The sequence below is a fragment of the Trichosurus vulpecula genome, chromosome 1 (assembly GCF_011100635.1).
Source record: "Trichosurus vulpecula isolate mTriVul1 chromosome 1, mTriVul1.pri, whole genome shotgun sequence".
In the NCBI taxonomy this organism is placed as follows: Eukaryota; Metazoa; Chordata; class Mammalia; order Diprotodontia; family Phalangeridae; genus Trichosurus; species Trichosurus vulpecula.
Window position 1 is genome coordinate 205,894,153 of NC_050573.1, and position 16,790 is coordinate 205,910,942.

A 16,790-nucleotide genomic window follows, 5' to 3' on the forward strand; every position below is an offset into this window, starting at 1 on the left:
ATTCTATTATTGGGACTCAGAGATGAAGAGACTTTTCAGTGATCACTTAGATTATTAGTACTTACTTTGGATTATTTTTACCTTTTTCCTGGATAAGTATCAGACTTAATCACATTCTATAATGTGATTATATAATGAGCTTTATGCTGAATGCTGAGTGAGAGAAAGAGACAGAGAGAGAGAAACAGAGAGAGACAGAGACAGACAGAGACAGAGAGACAGACAGACAGAGAGAGGGAGAGAGAAACAGAGAGAGAGAGAGAGAGAGAGAGAGAAAGAGAGAATTAGGTCAGTAAGATGAGAGGTAAACCTAAGCAATGAATGAGGTGAAAATTCCAAATGGGCTGGATGAAATAAGGGTAAATCAGAGGTTTAAAATGATTTACCTTATTTGTCACCTCAGACGATCCCTGTCACTTCAGGAAGAACTCCAAATTTGGGAGCACCCCTCCCTCCTTTGGTGTAGTAGTTCATTTAATGAGTCATATTTGGGTGTTAGGAATGTTTCCTCAGCCCTATCCATGTTTCTATAGCTAGGGATAAACCCTCTGAGGTTCGCCTCATCTCATACCTTGTAAGAGGCACTAGATGAACATGACTTTGGGTAATAAGCTTCATTTAAATTTTTTTTTTCATTTTAGAGTACTATTTTTTTTAACCCTGCTGAGTTTTGCTGTTTACGGAACTATATTTACATGTTCATTAGAAACAGCTTTATATCTTTTCTATTCATGCTAATGCCAACTCAACATTCCTTTGGTAGCATCTTTCTTCATGTCAGTCAGTTTTCCAGCTTTTGGCTGGACTTTTTTCACTGGGTTAGGGACTGGATTTGTGATTTCACTGGTAGGAATTAGGACTTCCTAATATGGGAAACACCTTCTCTCAGTGTAGGTTGGTATGTTCACTGTAATGTATAGTCTTGGAGAATTGCCTAGAGTAGGAGTTGGCAAAATATAGCACACAGGGGAAAAGCTGGCCAGCCTCCTGTTTTTGTGCTGCTTCTCAAGCTAAGAATGTTTTTTTTTCCATTTATAAACAAACAAGCAATGGCTGGATTTGGCCCTCAAGCTATAGTTTGCCTAAGAGGTTAAGTGACTTAATCAAAGTCACATATATAGCCTGTATGTGACAGAGGCAGGATTTAAGCCCAAGTCTTCCTGATTCTGAAGTAAGCCCTTTATTCACTGTGCCAACTTACCTCTCATCAGAAAAGAATTTCAGTTTTTAGACTATCTATGGCCTATTTAAGATTATCTGGAGTGTTGTATTCACTATCAGATGTCACAGTTTAAGAAAAATTCAGATAAGCTGCAGAGTGTCCAGAATGGGGCAAGCAGGATAGACTCAAACAATACTATAGAAATGTAGAATTTGGAAGTTGGAAGGGACTTTAGAAGTTATTTAATCTGACCCATATATGAAAAGATTCCTCACAAGAACCAAAAAGTGGTAAAGGGCCTTAAGTTCATGTCATCTGAGGATGCTGAAGGGACTGGGGATGTTCAGCTTGGACAGGAGAAGACATGGAGGTGGTGTTGGTGGCCATGGAGTAGTCCTTGAATATTTCAAAGTCTTTCATGGGGAGGAAGGATTAGGCTTGTTCTATTTGACCCCAGAGGACCAAAGAGGAGCAAGGCATGCAAGTTGCAGAAGGCAGTTTAAGCTTCATGTTGGGACAATCAGAGCTGCCCAAAAGCAGAATGGGCCACCTCAGGGGGCAATGGGTTTTTCTTCCTTGGAGGCCTCTAGAGTCTGGATGGCTCCTTTTACGTCACGTGTTAGAGTGGGGATTCCTTTCAGCTGGAGGGTAGGCTAGATGGCTTCTGGGGTCCCTTGCAATTCTCAAACTCTGCAATTCCATAATATTTGCCAACCCAACCTCAAGAGCTGGCCTTATACAATAAAATTGGATGAGAATACTGGTGAGAGCATTCCATTTACTTTTACCAGAATCATCAAATTTCCATAGATTTACAGCTTGAAGGCATGTCAGAGGCCTTTATGTGCAATCCCCTCATTTTATAGATGAGGAATCTGAAACCCATGAAAGTTAAGTGACTTGAAAGTCACAAAGGCAAAAAGCATCAGAAGTGGGATTTGAACCCAGGTTCTCGGACTCCAAAGCTATTGCTTTTTACTTGGTATCACTTTTTTTTGCCTCTGTTCTACATTCTCTACTTGATCCTAGTCTCCTGCTACAAAACACCAAATTCCAGTTAGCTCTTCAGTTAAGAAGGGTTAAAGATAGGTCCAGAGTAGTTGCTGATCCCAGGGCCACTTGTTACTGAAAGGCAGTAAAAAATTCACTGCTAAAGGCAAACTAAAGCCCCCCCCACCCCTCCATCCTATCAATGCCCTCAGCTAAGGAAGTACAGAATGTCAGTACTGCAGCTTCAATCAAACCTCAAAAGCTGTGCCAGGAATTAATATTACAGAGCTCCAGCTGACCAACATTATGAAAAACATTTTCACATTCTATGGCCTGTGACTACATATTTAATATCCAATTAAAGGAGGGGGATTTTTAGCTGGCAGTGATAAGCAAAAAAGAAAGTAGTCTTTATGTAGAGAGAAATAGGAGATGTGTAATAAAAAAATAATACAAATACTAGACAAGGAATTACAATTCTACACCTCATCTAAATTATTCCCAGATGGGTTAGCTTTCAAAATCTTATGATCAGATCTCCAAAAAATATTCTTGCTATCCAAAAGCAAAAAAATTACCTTCTCAAATTCTGTGTAATATTTCCAATGCATATCCCACTTAGGCATTTAGGTGGAAGAGTTGATTTAGTGTGTAATTAGGACTGAAGTTTTCAAATGAGGGATAAAACTCCAGAGAAATAGGAATTAGGGATGATGCCAGATCATCCCAAGAGTCTCTTACCTTTAATCTTACTTTTAAAAATGCAAATGGTGAATCCTGAGCATTTTTGGAGGAGGTCCTTCAAATAAATTAAATTCAACATGTGCATGGGAGATACTTTTTAAAATTTTTTTTACAATCAAAAAAAGTATTGGCACCACTAGTTTTTATAAAACCTTCATTTCTGAATGTTTCCTTCTCTGTTCTCCTACCCAGCTAGCCATTCCTCGTAACAAAGAATAAAGAGAGGTAGAGGGAGACAAATACAGAGATACAGAGGCAGAGAAAAAGCAATGTAGAGAGACACAGAGATAGAAGCAGTGAGACAGAGATACAGAGAGATAGAGACAGAGATAGACATAGAGATAGACCCAGTGAAAGGGACACAAAGAGACAGAGACAGAGGCAGAGAGACAAGGATGAAGACACAGAGACAAAGATACAGATAGAGACAAAGATAGAGACAGAGGGAGACAGACAGAAACAAGATAAGAGACATGGAGACAGACACAGAGGCAGAGAGACAGAGAGACAGAGATAGAAAAAGAGAAAGAGGGCAATTTGGCAAAGCTAACCAATATTTGACAGTTTCCAAAGTGTTTTACACCTAATTTTCCCCCAATTTTACAAAGAAGAGAAATTGGTCCATTTTTGTTACTCTTTTCTAGGCCTAAGCTTGACACGTTTTTAGTTTAATTTTATTGTTCTTTCAATTTATATTCTAGTCTCTCTCTCTCTCTCTCTCTCTCTCTCTCTCTCTCTCTGTATATATATATATATATATTTCTGATTCTGTTTACCTCACTCTGCATCAATTCATATAAGATTTCCCTATGCTTTCTGAGAAATCGTTAGAGATCTTGAAACTACACATTTTTTAAAAAAAGAGTATGCTGAGAAAGTCTGTCTCATCTACACTGGATGAAGTACCTCCATTTTGAATGGTTACTGGATCACTGCCGTTACTTTATGGTCTAGGCAAGGAGAATGCCAGTGCAGTGGTATTAGTGCTGGACTTGGAACTAGGAAACAATTTCTTTTGCCTATCACCTCTGAGCCTTAATTTCTTCATCACTAGAGTGAGAATGGATAATAATCCCTGTAGTATTCATTGTGAGGATCTGAGAGAATATATGTAAAGCTCCAAAAAAATGTTGCCTTTTGTTATGTTTTACTTGAACTCTTCCCAAATACAATCCTGCATTTTCTCAGGATAAGGAAGATAGGAAGAGAAATAGGTAGGATGATATGTAGGCTTCTAATTCTGGTGGTCTCTTATGCGTTAAATTAGTGGTGTTATAATCAGGGAGGCCTAGATTCCTATCGTACCTCTGTGGCTGAGCAAACTGGGGCAACCCCCTCTGAGGCCCCCTTTCCTTGTGTGTAGAATGGTGATAAAGAGCACCCATCTCAAATGGCTATGGTGAGGATCCTTGGGGAGCGTATATGTAAGTGCTTTGCACACTTTAAATGGCAATATTAATGTGAGCTGTTAATATTATAATTTTGTCATTATTTTTGTTGCTACTACTACTATGACAGCCATGACTAGAATGACTATGACTACTGTGGTGATTAAATCACTACTACTACTACTACTACAATAGCAAAGAACCATTTACATTCCAATGATCATTTAATGCTATGGAGGGGTTTAAAGAGACCACTTAGGCTGCTTTAAAGTCATGGTGATCAGATTTTCTTTTTCTCAATAACTGAACATGTCCAACAACTTGTCTCTAATTCTTGGGTCCTGCGAGTATGTCTTTGGGTAAGATAAGAAGCAATTAATTTTGCTGTCATATTGTCAGTTTTAGGAGACATGAGAAAGAAAGCATAGAACCTCAAACCTAAATTGCTTTCATTTCACTAAACTCCTATAGCAACTTTTTCCTCTATTTTTACAACTAGCGTCTGGGGGATGGTTTCCTTCTCCCCAACTCATTTAGTAGGTTCCCCAGAAGATAGCTATTCTCATTCATAGCGTGCCTTTCAACAAGACTGCTAAAGGATACAGTGGATACAGTACTGGACCTGGAATCAGGAAGACCTGTGTTCAAATCTGGCCCCAGATACTTACTAACTGTGTGATCTTGAGCAAATCACTTAATCTTTATTTTTCTCAGTTTCCTTATCTATAAAATGTGGATAAAGTGGTTAGCACAGTGCCCATCCACTTAGTACCTGCTATATAAATGCTAGAAGAGGCTTTTCTAACAACTAGTATTACCATAACTCACGGACCTCACCCTCATTGTGTTTACCTCTAATATCAGTCAGACAATACAATTAGCGGAAAGTAAAAACACTTTTTAAAAAAAATGGCATAGTGAGAAGAGTACCTACAAAACATTTCCCCCATCAGTTTGGGGCATGCTCTCCAACAAATGCACAGCACACAAAATGCAGTATACTCACTATGGATGATCCCTATACAAAGTAGGTTTCTCTTGTCCCATGGGTAAGTTCCTTTTACAGCCTCTATTTTGTGGAGGTCCTGATAATAACTCACCTTCATTGTCCTCTTAGCCCAGTTATTGATTTCCTTTGACTTTCAAGCCATGTCCCTGCTGGGAACCTCCATCCCCAGCCCTCCCAGCTTTTCTGCTCCTTTTACTATACTGTTTTCCTTCATTAGACATAAGCTTCTTGAGGGCAGGCACTATATTTTTGCTTATATTTGTATTTTCAGTGTCTGGCACACAGTAAAATCCATGTTTCCTTCCTTCCCATGAGAAGATTGGATACACTTAAGTAACATACATGAAGAAACAAATACATACTCTACATTCTTGTCTCTGTGTTGGCAGTGAATCAATATTGGTCATCCATTGTTCATCGATAGGTGGTACTTCATCCAGAATAGAGGAAAAACAAATGTGACCATGAAACACATGTGGAAGTCATACACATAGATGAACACATGTATTCAGGGTGCACATGTAGGAGACATATGTGACTGAGAAATGCTCAAAGAAGGCCAACTCATTCTCTTAACACTGCAGGGCTTGTGATCCCTGCTCCCACTGAATTTGGTCATTGATAGTTTTGTGGCTTCCACTGCCAGCTGCCACTCTGCTGGATGCATATTGTCAAGATTTTGGCCCAGCCCAAATCCTTGATTAGCTTTATAAGGGTAGAGTTAGTGCTGCAATTTTTGTTGTTCATTGTGTCTGAGTTTTTGTGACTCTCATGGATTTTGTCCCTGGGGTTTTCGTGGTAAAATATTGGAGTGGTTTGCCATTTCCTTTTCCAGTGTATCACCTTTTGCCAGAACTCTCCGCTAACTGTGGGTCTGTCTTAGGTAACCCTGCACAATATAGCTCATAGCTTCATTGAGCTATGCAAGCCCCACCACCATGACAAGGCAGTGATCCAGGAGGGGAATACTGACATAACTAAGCTTAAATGAAGCTCTTATGATTCTTCTAGTTTTTTTTTTTAAATACAAGTCAGGGCCAACAAAAATCTGATTCCCTGTCTTATTTCCTTTGAGATTTGGCTACTTTCTTCTCTCCAGCAGGAGATATTTCAGTCAGATTTCAAGCTCTTTAGAGTCCTTCCACCTGTTTAATGCTTAATCTTTTCTTTGGACTCCTCTTCCTGATACAAAGCCTATGATTCCTTGTTCAAAGACCTCATTGTAGCTTATGGTGAACATTTCATACGATTCCAAATTTTCAGTCTTTAAAGGCCAGGTTATAAACTGGGTAATGGTTATTTGCCTAATCACTGCCAAATAGCTTGGAGACTCTAGGTTATCCATTTTTCAAACTCTAAATCTCTTCTGTTTTTATATATAGATGAAAGAGTAGGTGAAGAAAAGGTACAGAGCTAAGCTAAGCCCAACGAACAGTCATTGTTACTGCTACTATTAAACACTTTCAAAGCTGAAATCTCAGAGGGTCTTTGGGACACTCTCACAATTAATTATACATGGCTCTGAGATAGCTCTTTAGTTATTGTTTTGAAAAATCACTTAAATCTTTTATTATTGTTTAACTTTATATGCATATATTTCCCCCCCACAACTAGATTGTAAACTCCATGAGAAAAAAGAATTGTTTCCACTTTTTTTCTATCCTTCTCTATCTCTTTATAGGCATCTGGGAATGAGCCAGTAGATAAAGGGACATTGCAGATTAGAAAGAGAGATTACTGTGGGGATAATTTTATGGGGGAGAGAGAGTAGAAGGTGAGCAAAAGGGGAACAAGTAGGGGAGCTAGTCTTTGTGAAGGGAAGGACCGCTTTTTCATTAGAAGTATTTATTAAATGTGGCAGGCACTGTACTAGGCACTGGGTGATACAAAGATATGAATAAAGGAGGACAGAATGGGAGATGATATCTAGGCATTTCAATATATAAAGTAGAGAAGGTCTCTGACAAATGGCTTCTGTTTTCTCAGTTAACCTTGAGTCTAGATTCTCTGCTGAGGAGTTGGAGTTGAGGAGTTATGCATAAGGCCTGAGGAAAGAAGAGAAGGTTTAGAACAGTTGTTATGGCGACTGATAGAAGATCAGTTATGGAGGAGCAAGAGAATTGCTTTGCTTCATTTAGGCTGGTGCAGGAGACAAGAGTGCCAGAGTTGGAGTCTTGAGAATAGAAAATAAATCATAGGCACAAATGAATGACTTTTTAAAGTAAGCTATTCCTGCTGTTTGATCTTGAGAGATTTGAACCCCTGATTTTGTGAGGTATAGTATCTTCTTACTATCTTAATGGGCACTACCACCTTGCTTTAACAGGTAGAGATAAGCAAATAGTAGGAATATAGGGAAAGTATATATAAGCCCTAAAGATTGCAAGATATTTTGGTATTTAACTTTAGTACCTAAGTGCCTCCCTTTGATGGGCTGCAAGTTTATTTAAGGAATCTAAATTATGGAAGTTAATACTGTTTTGTCAAACTCCTCTATGACATACCTCTCATTAGTCCTCTGCATGGCAATATATTCAGTAGGAATACATGGCGGGATGTGCCATCATTATGCAATGTCTTCTTAGAGCATTGGCGGAACATTTGGAGCTGTTATTCATAGGCAAGTACTTAGCATATTTAAAAGGATTTAAGATCATTTGTTACTTCTCATCACTGCAGAATATAGTTAACTATATAAAATCTCTGGCTACAAAGAAGTTTATAATGTCCCCTTCCCCACCACCATTTTTTTTTTGTTTCTCTTTTTCAGATTTTGTGTCAGTTTCATTTAGACCTTGAGAGCATTCGTATTTGCCATTAGAATTTTTAAATTTTTAATGTTTAACATAATTTATTCTAAACTACACCTCATTTCCTCCCTGTGAAATTGTTTTACTTCTTATACTAGCTAATAATGATAGAGCTTTATTGGTAGTAAGAAGTTTTGTGAGGTAGATAATGCCATGTTATTATCATCATTTTATAAATGAGGAAGCTGTGATTGTAAGGTCTAAATGATTTGCCTGGAACCATGCATTTAGTGAGTTTTTGAGGCTGAATTTGAACACAGTTGTCTTGACTCTGGGTCCAGCTCTCTTTCTACTGTACCACAGTGCCTTTTATTTGGGTGGCAACAGGACTTAGTAGGGAAAGCCCTGGATTAGGAGTAAGAAGACTTCTAACGCCTCTTTTTTGTCTGACAAGGGTCTTCCAGGGTGTTTAAGCTTTGGATCTCCATTCTCTGCAGATAGCCTAGTTCAAGCCCGACCTAGCTTTTCACTTTGTTCTTACCTTCAAACTAGGATCCTGTCTCCTCATTCTCAGGCAGGTATTGCCTAATCAGAAGTATATGTGATACCTATCTGGGTGTCATGTGACAGTTCAAGACACTAGGGATGATGGCAGAGGTTGTCCTAGCGAGAAAGGGCAGAAACCAGGTGACAAATTCATTTACGAAGATTGGCAGTGATGAGGGTTGGGAGAGGTTTATATTATCAGATGGAATGAATGTCAAACTAAGAGAATCTGTTGGATTTGAAAATGGCAGAGCAAGGGTCTGGAAATGGTAGTGGGGAGCAAGGAGCTCTTTGAGTTGGGGAAATGGTTAGCACAGAAGAAAGTGCCAAGGGATCTGGTGTTCTCAAGGGACAACCAGAGCCAGGTGTTTCTTAATGCAAGAAGGTAGAAGTGAACGAGGAAGAGATTGATACAGGGTTCCAAAGGGTACATGGGAAATAATAGAGAATAAGAAATACTCAGGGCGAGGGAAGGGTGAGGGGAGAGAAAGGGGTTGACTTGAAATACATAGGGGTGAGCATATGTAGAGAGGTAACTGTAGCAAGAAAAAGACCTCTGTTGAGGTGATAGTTAAGATGAAGAGCTCTATCTAGCATTTTTCATGCTCGGGGCAAACTTCAAAAACATGCCAAAATTAGGGCAAAGAGCATGAAAAGCACTTTCAAATCAACTTTCAAGACAAATTCAATTGCAGAAGCAGTGACAGAGAAGCTGTCACTTTTGGAGAAGTGACTCCAGAAGAAGTGAAACTATTCTGTTAGCAGTATGTGTGTGTGTGTGTGTGTGTGTGTGTGTGTGTGTGTGTGTGTGTGTAGGAGCTTGCCCAGGGGATGGAGTTTACCCCATCTAGTAATTTCCTATTTGCTAACTCTGTGCAAAGCTCAGTTTTTTTTTATTCTTCTGAAGGAGTGTTTATTGCTATTACTATCCCATTTCAAAGCTCTGATCACTTTGCCCTAGTTATAAGTTTATATAGATAACAGAAATTGGGGACAAGAGGTTGGATGTTAAGATGGAGGCACAAACTAGCCATAGATAAAGAGCTGAATAGGGAGATAACAAATAGAGAAACTTGGAGAATTAATCAGCCTGACAGTTCCAATTAGAACGCTGGTAGAATAGCATCTCTGCAGACCCCAGATAAATTTTTCTTGCTTTGTTAATGCCTTAGGTCAAATGACCAGAAGCCTGTGGGTGAGAGAAAGCGATTTGGGGGTCTTCAGATTTCTTCCTTAAACCTTCTGTCTTGGAAATCTTAGTTTTCCTCTCATGACCATCTTGGTCCTTTAGTGATTTCCCTCTGCCTTAAGTTCTCATGTCCTTGTATTCCTTTCCTAGGGTCTTTTAAAAGTTTTTCTTTAATATACTTTATTGATGACTTTTGCTTTTATATCAAAGTCATCTTCCCACACTGTTCATATATTGCCTATCAATATAAACAATATTCAGTTTTTAATCATCCCCCACCTCTCTGCTTTGAGGGCTTATGTTTCAATGTCTGTTTTCTGGTCTCTTCAGTGTTTTTTTTTATTACTTATCTATCACTTTCCTTTTAGTGATCTTTTCATTTATGTTATTGTAGTCATTGCTATCCTCTCAAATCACTTATTTTGATCCATTTTAATTCATATAAATCTTCTGATACTTCTTTGCTTTCCTCACATTTGGCCCTGAGCTCTTTTTGTAGTGTTCTACCAGATTCACATAGTACTTTGTATCTCCATTATGATTCAATTAGAATCTAGTTTGGACTACGTTTGTACAGCACTGTATGTTTTTTGTACACTGTACTCTCCGTGCTAAATAGAGACAACGTTGTATTTATCTCAGTATCTACCCAAGAACCCAGAAGCTTGCTTGGTCCATAGTAGTTTCTTAACAAATTATTGTTTAATGAGTGAATCCCTCCTTACCATCCATTTCATTTCCCAACCTTCTGCTTCCCTTTTCCTTTCTCTTTCTTCCTTCTTTATTGTCTTTTCTCTTGGCTGCTGCTTTCTTTCCTCTCCTCAGCTGCCACATTACCTACTGGAAATTTTTCGAAAATTAATTATTCTTATCTCTGATTCTAAAGGCCCAATCGGGGGAACAGTAGACATTTCTAGTAAGAAGCAAAGTACCGAATTGGGTTTTTTGTCCCTCTTGTCCTTTTCACGGTCATATAACACTCTTGCCAGTGTTTTGATCTCATTTCTATTTTCATAGCACCTAGAAACAGACTATTAGGGAAATGAATAGACTTATCCTTCATTTTCATTCTTGAATTAAAGGAATATTTCAGTCTTAGCAACTGCGCTTCGTTTGTAAAGTCTGTTTTGGGCAGATCAAGGGTATTAACCTGCCATGACAACAGATTATTTCCAGCCCCAAAGGTATATGAGGCAGCCTTTATTCAAAGGAATATTTAATTGAATCAATGTGTCTTTATGAAGAAAATAAAAGATTTATATAGTAGTGGAAATAGATGAGTGTTATTGACTTAAAACACAGGTGATTTGAGGAGATATTGTGTAGTATATTGAAAATTAGATTTGTTATCATGGGCCTTGGTTCCTAGGTGTAGCTCTTAAGAAAGTCGGTTATACTCTCTGTACCTAGTTTCTTCATCTGTAAAACTAGGAGATGAAACTAGGTAATTCTAAGGTTCCCTGTAGCTCTACCACTTTATGATCCTGTTGTGCTAAAGAATATTTTAACTGCCATTTTAAAGCACAGGGACCATAAAGGTTTGCTCTTGTCTGAACACTTTGTGACCCCTAAGGTATCTCAGGTAGACTGGTATTAAGACTTAAAAGATCAGTCTTGCTTGTTAGTAAGCAAATGGGAATGAATAAAGGTGTGAGGTGACAAGAGAATAAAGTTCTCAGTAGTGTATAGGATGAGTTGCTATTTTCCTGAAATGAACAAAGAATAGAAGTCAGTTATCTATATATTATCATATTGGGAGGGGAATGTCTGATATTATGGAGAGGTTGGTAAATCAAAGAATTCTCCTAAATTACTGGCCTATGTATGGCCTGCTTGAAATTAGAAGCTCTTCATGTTAAATTTATTGTTTTCAAATGCTACTTGGGAAGAGTAACACAGTAAATCCTATATTAACATCAGCTATTAATGCCTTGGCACTGAACTATTTATCAGATTATCTTAGAACAGAGAGAAGTGCCTTAAAGAATGGAACACAGGATTATAAAATCATTGATTTAGAGCTGGAAGGGACCATAGAGATCATTAAGTCCTATCTTTTAATGGGGAAACAGAATTGGAAGAGTTTGCCATGTGAAGAATAGGACAGGTGTCATGAGGGCTTTGGAGAGCCTAGGAAAGTTTTATTGGTGAGAGTCATTTTCTTTTTGTCCTTTCTTCTGCTACCTGACAGCAGAAGGCTTGACTTATTCAAGGGTTTATTATTACTTTTTACTTCAACTACAAACCCAAAGGGTAAATTTGGTTTTAGGAGTTAATCCTTGTTTTGCATGTCAATCACAGGAATATAGACCTGTCTTTTGGTTTCTTCTCTTTCCTGAGAGATCGATCTATCTACTTATCTATCTATCTTCCTTCCTTCCTTCTCTCTCTCTCTGTCTCTGTCTCTCTTTCTGCATGATTTTTATCTTTGATAATAGAATAGTCTAGTTCTCACCATTCATTGGTGGATTCAGTTGGGCAAAGCAAACTAGTTTGAAACAATCTTTGGAAGCTACTTCCAATGCCTTCAGGTCCAGGTATGGCAACCTAGGGCCAGGGATAGACTACTCTTTCCTCAAGTTCTCTTAGCTCAGTTTAACCTCATGGGACTCAGAGTATGTACATCCCTCATTTCAGACTCACTGATCATGGAGCAGGTAAACCTAGTGTAATCTTCCTAGTTTCCCAAGAATTAAAAATCCTAACCTTTCTAATCCCATTTGATCCCTAGAAACTCTCTTTATCTGAATGGTCACCTGTTATCTACATTCTGTGTCTACCTCGAGCAAAATTACCTTATAGTGGCTGGGGCAGCTAGGTGGGGAAGTGGATAGAGTGCCAGGCCTGGAGTTAGGATGACTTTTCTCCTAGAATTCAAATTTGGCTTCAGATACTTTCTAGCTATGTGACCCTAGGCAAGTCACTTAACCTTGTGTGACTCAGTTTCTTCATCTGTAAAATGGCAAAGGAAGGAAATGGCAAAACACTCCAGTATCTTTGCAAAGAAAACCCCCAAATGGGATCACAAAGAGTTGGACATGACAGAAATTACTAAACAAGACATTAGTGGTTAGTCTTCTCCTGCTGCTTTCATTGCCCTAGACTAACACTGGGCCTGTGGCTCAAGGTAATGAAGCTAGGCTCTCCATTCCATGGAGTCTAGCTCCATCAGCACGAGATTTTCTCTTAGATGTGAGATTTAGTGGAGTACATACTCCCTAAGTATAAAGGATCCTCACCTCCCTCAGGCATCTACTCTTGACTCTGACTACTTTGTTGCTCTCTTCATATTTAATTTTCTAGCTAATGCCTCTTTTCCCTCCTCAGGAACCAAGTGGTTCACTAGCTTTACTACTAACATTAAGTTTACATACAGAAAAAAAAGAAAAGAGAATCCAACAACAACCAAGAACATTACCTTTCAACAGATTACATATTAGCTAAACATCCCTATTTCTCCCACTCCCATCCATCAGTATTGGTCCTAACTTGTTTAGGATAGGCCTCCAGAGATGAAGTAGGTTATTAGAGATTTCACACCAATGATGGCAACTGGTTGAATTTCTTTGGTGGTCAGGGTGAATGTTTGTGTTCGCCTTTTTTTTCATTCATTTTACTTAATTTCATTCAGTACAATAAATCATTTATTAAAATGTTTTTCCTACCTGCTGAGTCATGACTTGTAACAAAAAAAAAATGAAAGGCAACAGAAAAAAATGTTCAGGAAAACTAGCCAATGCCTCAACCGAGTTTCACAGTCTCTACAACGTTCCATACCCACCAGTTTCCCATACCTTTGAAGAAAGAACAGAGATGCATTTTCTTACCCCCTCTTTGAGAACAAGCTTGGTCATTAAAATTACAGAGTATTTGCATCTTTTTTGTCACATCCTCTTACTGGGTTGTAGTTTTTGTATATGTCATTTTCTTGGTTCTGCTTACTTCATTTTCATATATATCTTCTCATGTATCTCTGAATTCTTTGTATTTGGTATTTCTTAAGAGACCTTAAGATTCCATTACATTCATTTAACACTGGCTATTACCCATGTAATAGGCATAGACTTTGCTTCCATTTCTTTGTTTCTGCACAAATTGGTGCTATGAGTATTTTGGTGTATATGGGACTTTTCTTTCTGTCTTTAACTTTTATAGTTAAAAAAAAAACCCAAAACTGTGAGGTGCTTAGGGCTACCACATAGACATAGTTCTTGCACATATTTTAGCAATTGTGACGAAGTTCTCCTCCCACCCCGCCACTGGGCATTGGAGAAACTATAACTAAATTCCTACAGTTCTTTCCCCATAGGATTTCTTTCTTATTAAAAGAAATGACTGATAAAACCACTTGTGAAGAATTTCTAGCAGCACCGTATGGTTTAGCTGCCACATTGTTCTCAGCTTCTCAGGGATGTTTCTTTATATGGTCACTCAACAAATATGTGTTAAAAAACAAAAAGAAAGAATAACTGAATTAAATTAGTTGTGTTCTACAAGGAGGAGGGAGGAGGATAAAGAAGAGGAATATTATGGGGGGGAGGGGAGGGAAAGTAAAAGGAGAAGAAAGAGGAAGAAGAGTGTAACAATATCATGGGAATAGACTCTCAGTGATCTTAGTCAAAACACTAAGATAATAGATCTAGAATTGATAGGGACCTCAGACACCATCAAGTCTAACCCTTTCATTTTACAAATGAAGAAACTGAGTGCCAGAGAGGTTAGGTGACTTGACCCAGGTCACAGGGCTTATAAGTAACATAGATGGGATTTGAACCCTGGCCTTTTGACTGTAAATGCACACTTTTGCCCTTTATCATGACTATATTCTCTTAAGTGATTGGACTAATGCATAGATAGCTTCAGAAATCTCTTCCCCCTGCTTACCCTCAAGCTATTATTTTCTCTTACTCCTTATACTTATTTTTAAAAAAAATATTAAAATTAGTCATTGATCCTGTCAGCCAACAACCTCAGCATAAACAGAGAGCTAGTCTAGATTTTAGGCAGTTACAGAAGAAAAGAAGACAAAGTCCCTGGCTCTAAGGAGTTTCCAGACTAGCCCTTTCAGAAAGAAAGTAGACTTTTTTTGCTATGGTGTTGATTTTTGACATCAAATGGTATTAAGGTTCTGACATGGTACTATTTAAGTTTTTTATAAGACCTGACAGTTGGCTCAGTTTGGGACTGTTCGTAACACGATCAATCAGTCATGAGCCCAATATCTAGAGGCATTTTTGAGAGCTGTCACATGTGAAAAGCCCTAGAGGAGCCAGTTAAGTTGCTCCCACCAATCCAATCCATAGCCCATGTGGTCTGATGATATTGAGCTCACCATTTCACTTCTTCTGTGGGCTCTTTACTCTGAAAGAAGCTCCAATTCAAGCACCATTTTGGGGCTTTTCTGTCCCTATCCCAGGCTATGGATAGCAACCAGGGAATTTACTTAAGAAGCAATCAATCAATAATAAACAATTATTAGGCATCTGCTATGTGCCAGGCACCGTACTAAGTCCTAGGGATACAAAAAGAGGCAAAAGATAGTTCCTACTCTCAAGGAGGTTATAATTGAATAGGGGAGACAGCATGCAAACTAATATATACAAAGCAAGCTATATACAAGATAACTAGGAAATAATTAAGAGAAGGAAGGCATTAGAATTAGGAGGGGTTGGGAAAGGCTTCCAGTGAACATTGGGATTTTCTTTGGGACTTAAAGGAAGCCAGGAAAGCCAATTGGCAGAGTAAAATAGGGAGAATATTTCAGTTATGTGGGCCAGCCAGAGAAAAAGCCCAGAACTGAGAGATGGAGTGTCTTATTTTTTGAATGGTCAGGAGGCCAGTGTCACTTAGTCGAAGAATGTTGGGGAGAATCATGTAAGAACACCAGAAAGACAGGATGAAGCTAGGTAATGAAGGGCTTTGAATGCCAAACAGAGCATTTTGTATTTTATCCTGGAGGCAATAGGGAACTGTAGAAATTTATTGAGCAGATGAATGACATGATTGGTACTACACGTTAGGAAAATCACTTTGTGGTTGAATGGAGGATGGACTGGAGTGAAGAGAGCCTTGAGGCCGGTAGACTCACCAGTGGGCTATTAAAACAGTCCAGTCATGAGGTGATGAGGGCCTGCACTAGAGTAGTGGCAGTGTCAAAGAAAAGGAGGAGTGCATATTGGGGAGATCTTGCAAAGGTGAAATTGACAGGCCTTGGCAACAGATTGGATATGGGGGTGAAGTGTGTGTGTGTGTGTGTGTGTGTGTGTGTGTGTGTGTGAGAGAGAGAGAGAGAGAGAGAGAGAGAGAGAGAGAGAGAACCTGAGGGATCGGGAAGATGATGTTGCCTTCTGTATAATAGGGAAGGTGGGGAGGTGTTTTAGGAGGAAGACGATGAGTTCATTTTTGGACATGTTGAGTTTAAGCTGTCTACTGGACATCCAATTTGATAAATCTAATGGCAATTGGAGATGATAGATTGGAGGTCAGCAGACAGTTTGGGGCAGGATAGGTAGATTTGAACTTTGGGGGAAAATTCTAATTACATGCTTATACAAAATTCGGGTTCTCTTACCTTGATTTATTGTTGAGAGGGCTTTTTGTGTTACACAAACTCAATTCCAAAACAGACTTTATTACCTTTTCCCCCTAAGCCCATCCCCTCCTCTTAACTTCTCTATTTATTTCCAGAGCATCACCATCTTTCCAGTTTCCCAGGTTTATAGCCTTGGAGTCATCCCACTTCAATTTCCCTCACCTTACCTAGCCAGTGAGCTATCATCTCATTTATTTTGCCTCTAGAACACCTCTTACACTCTTTCTTTTCTTTCATAGTAACTACCCTAATTCAAACCTCTTAATTAGACTATTACAATGGCTTCCTAATTGATTTTCTTGCCTCAGGTCTTTCCCCTTCTCTAACCCATACTCCCCCAGGGCTTGAGATTCTGTCACTACCGTGCTGAAGAAGCTTCAATGGCTCCTTATTGATTTTTGAAGTTAAGTGTCTAGCCCA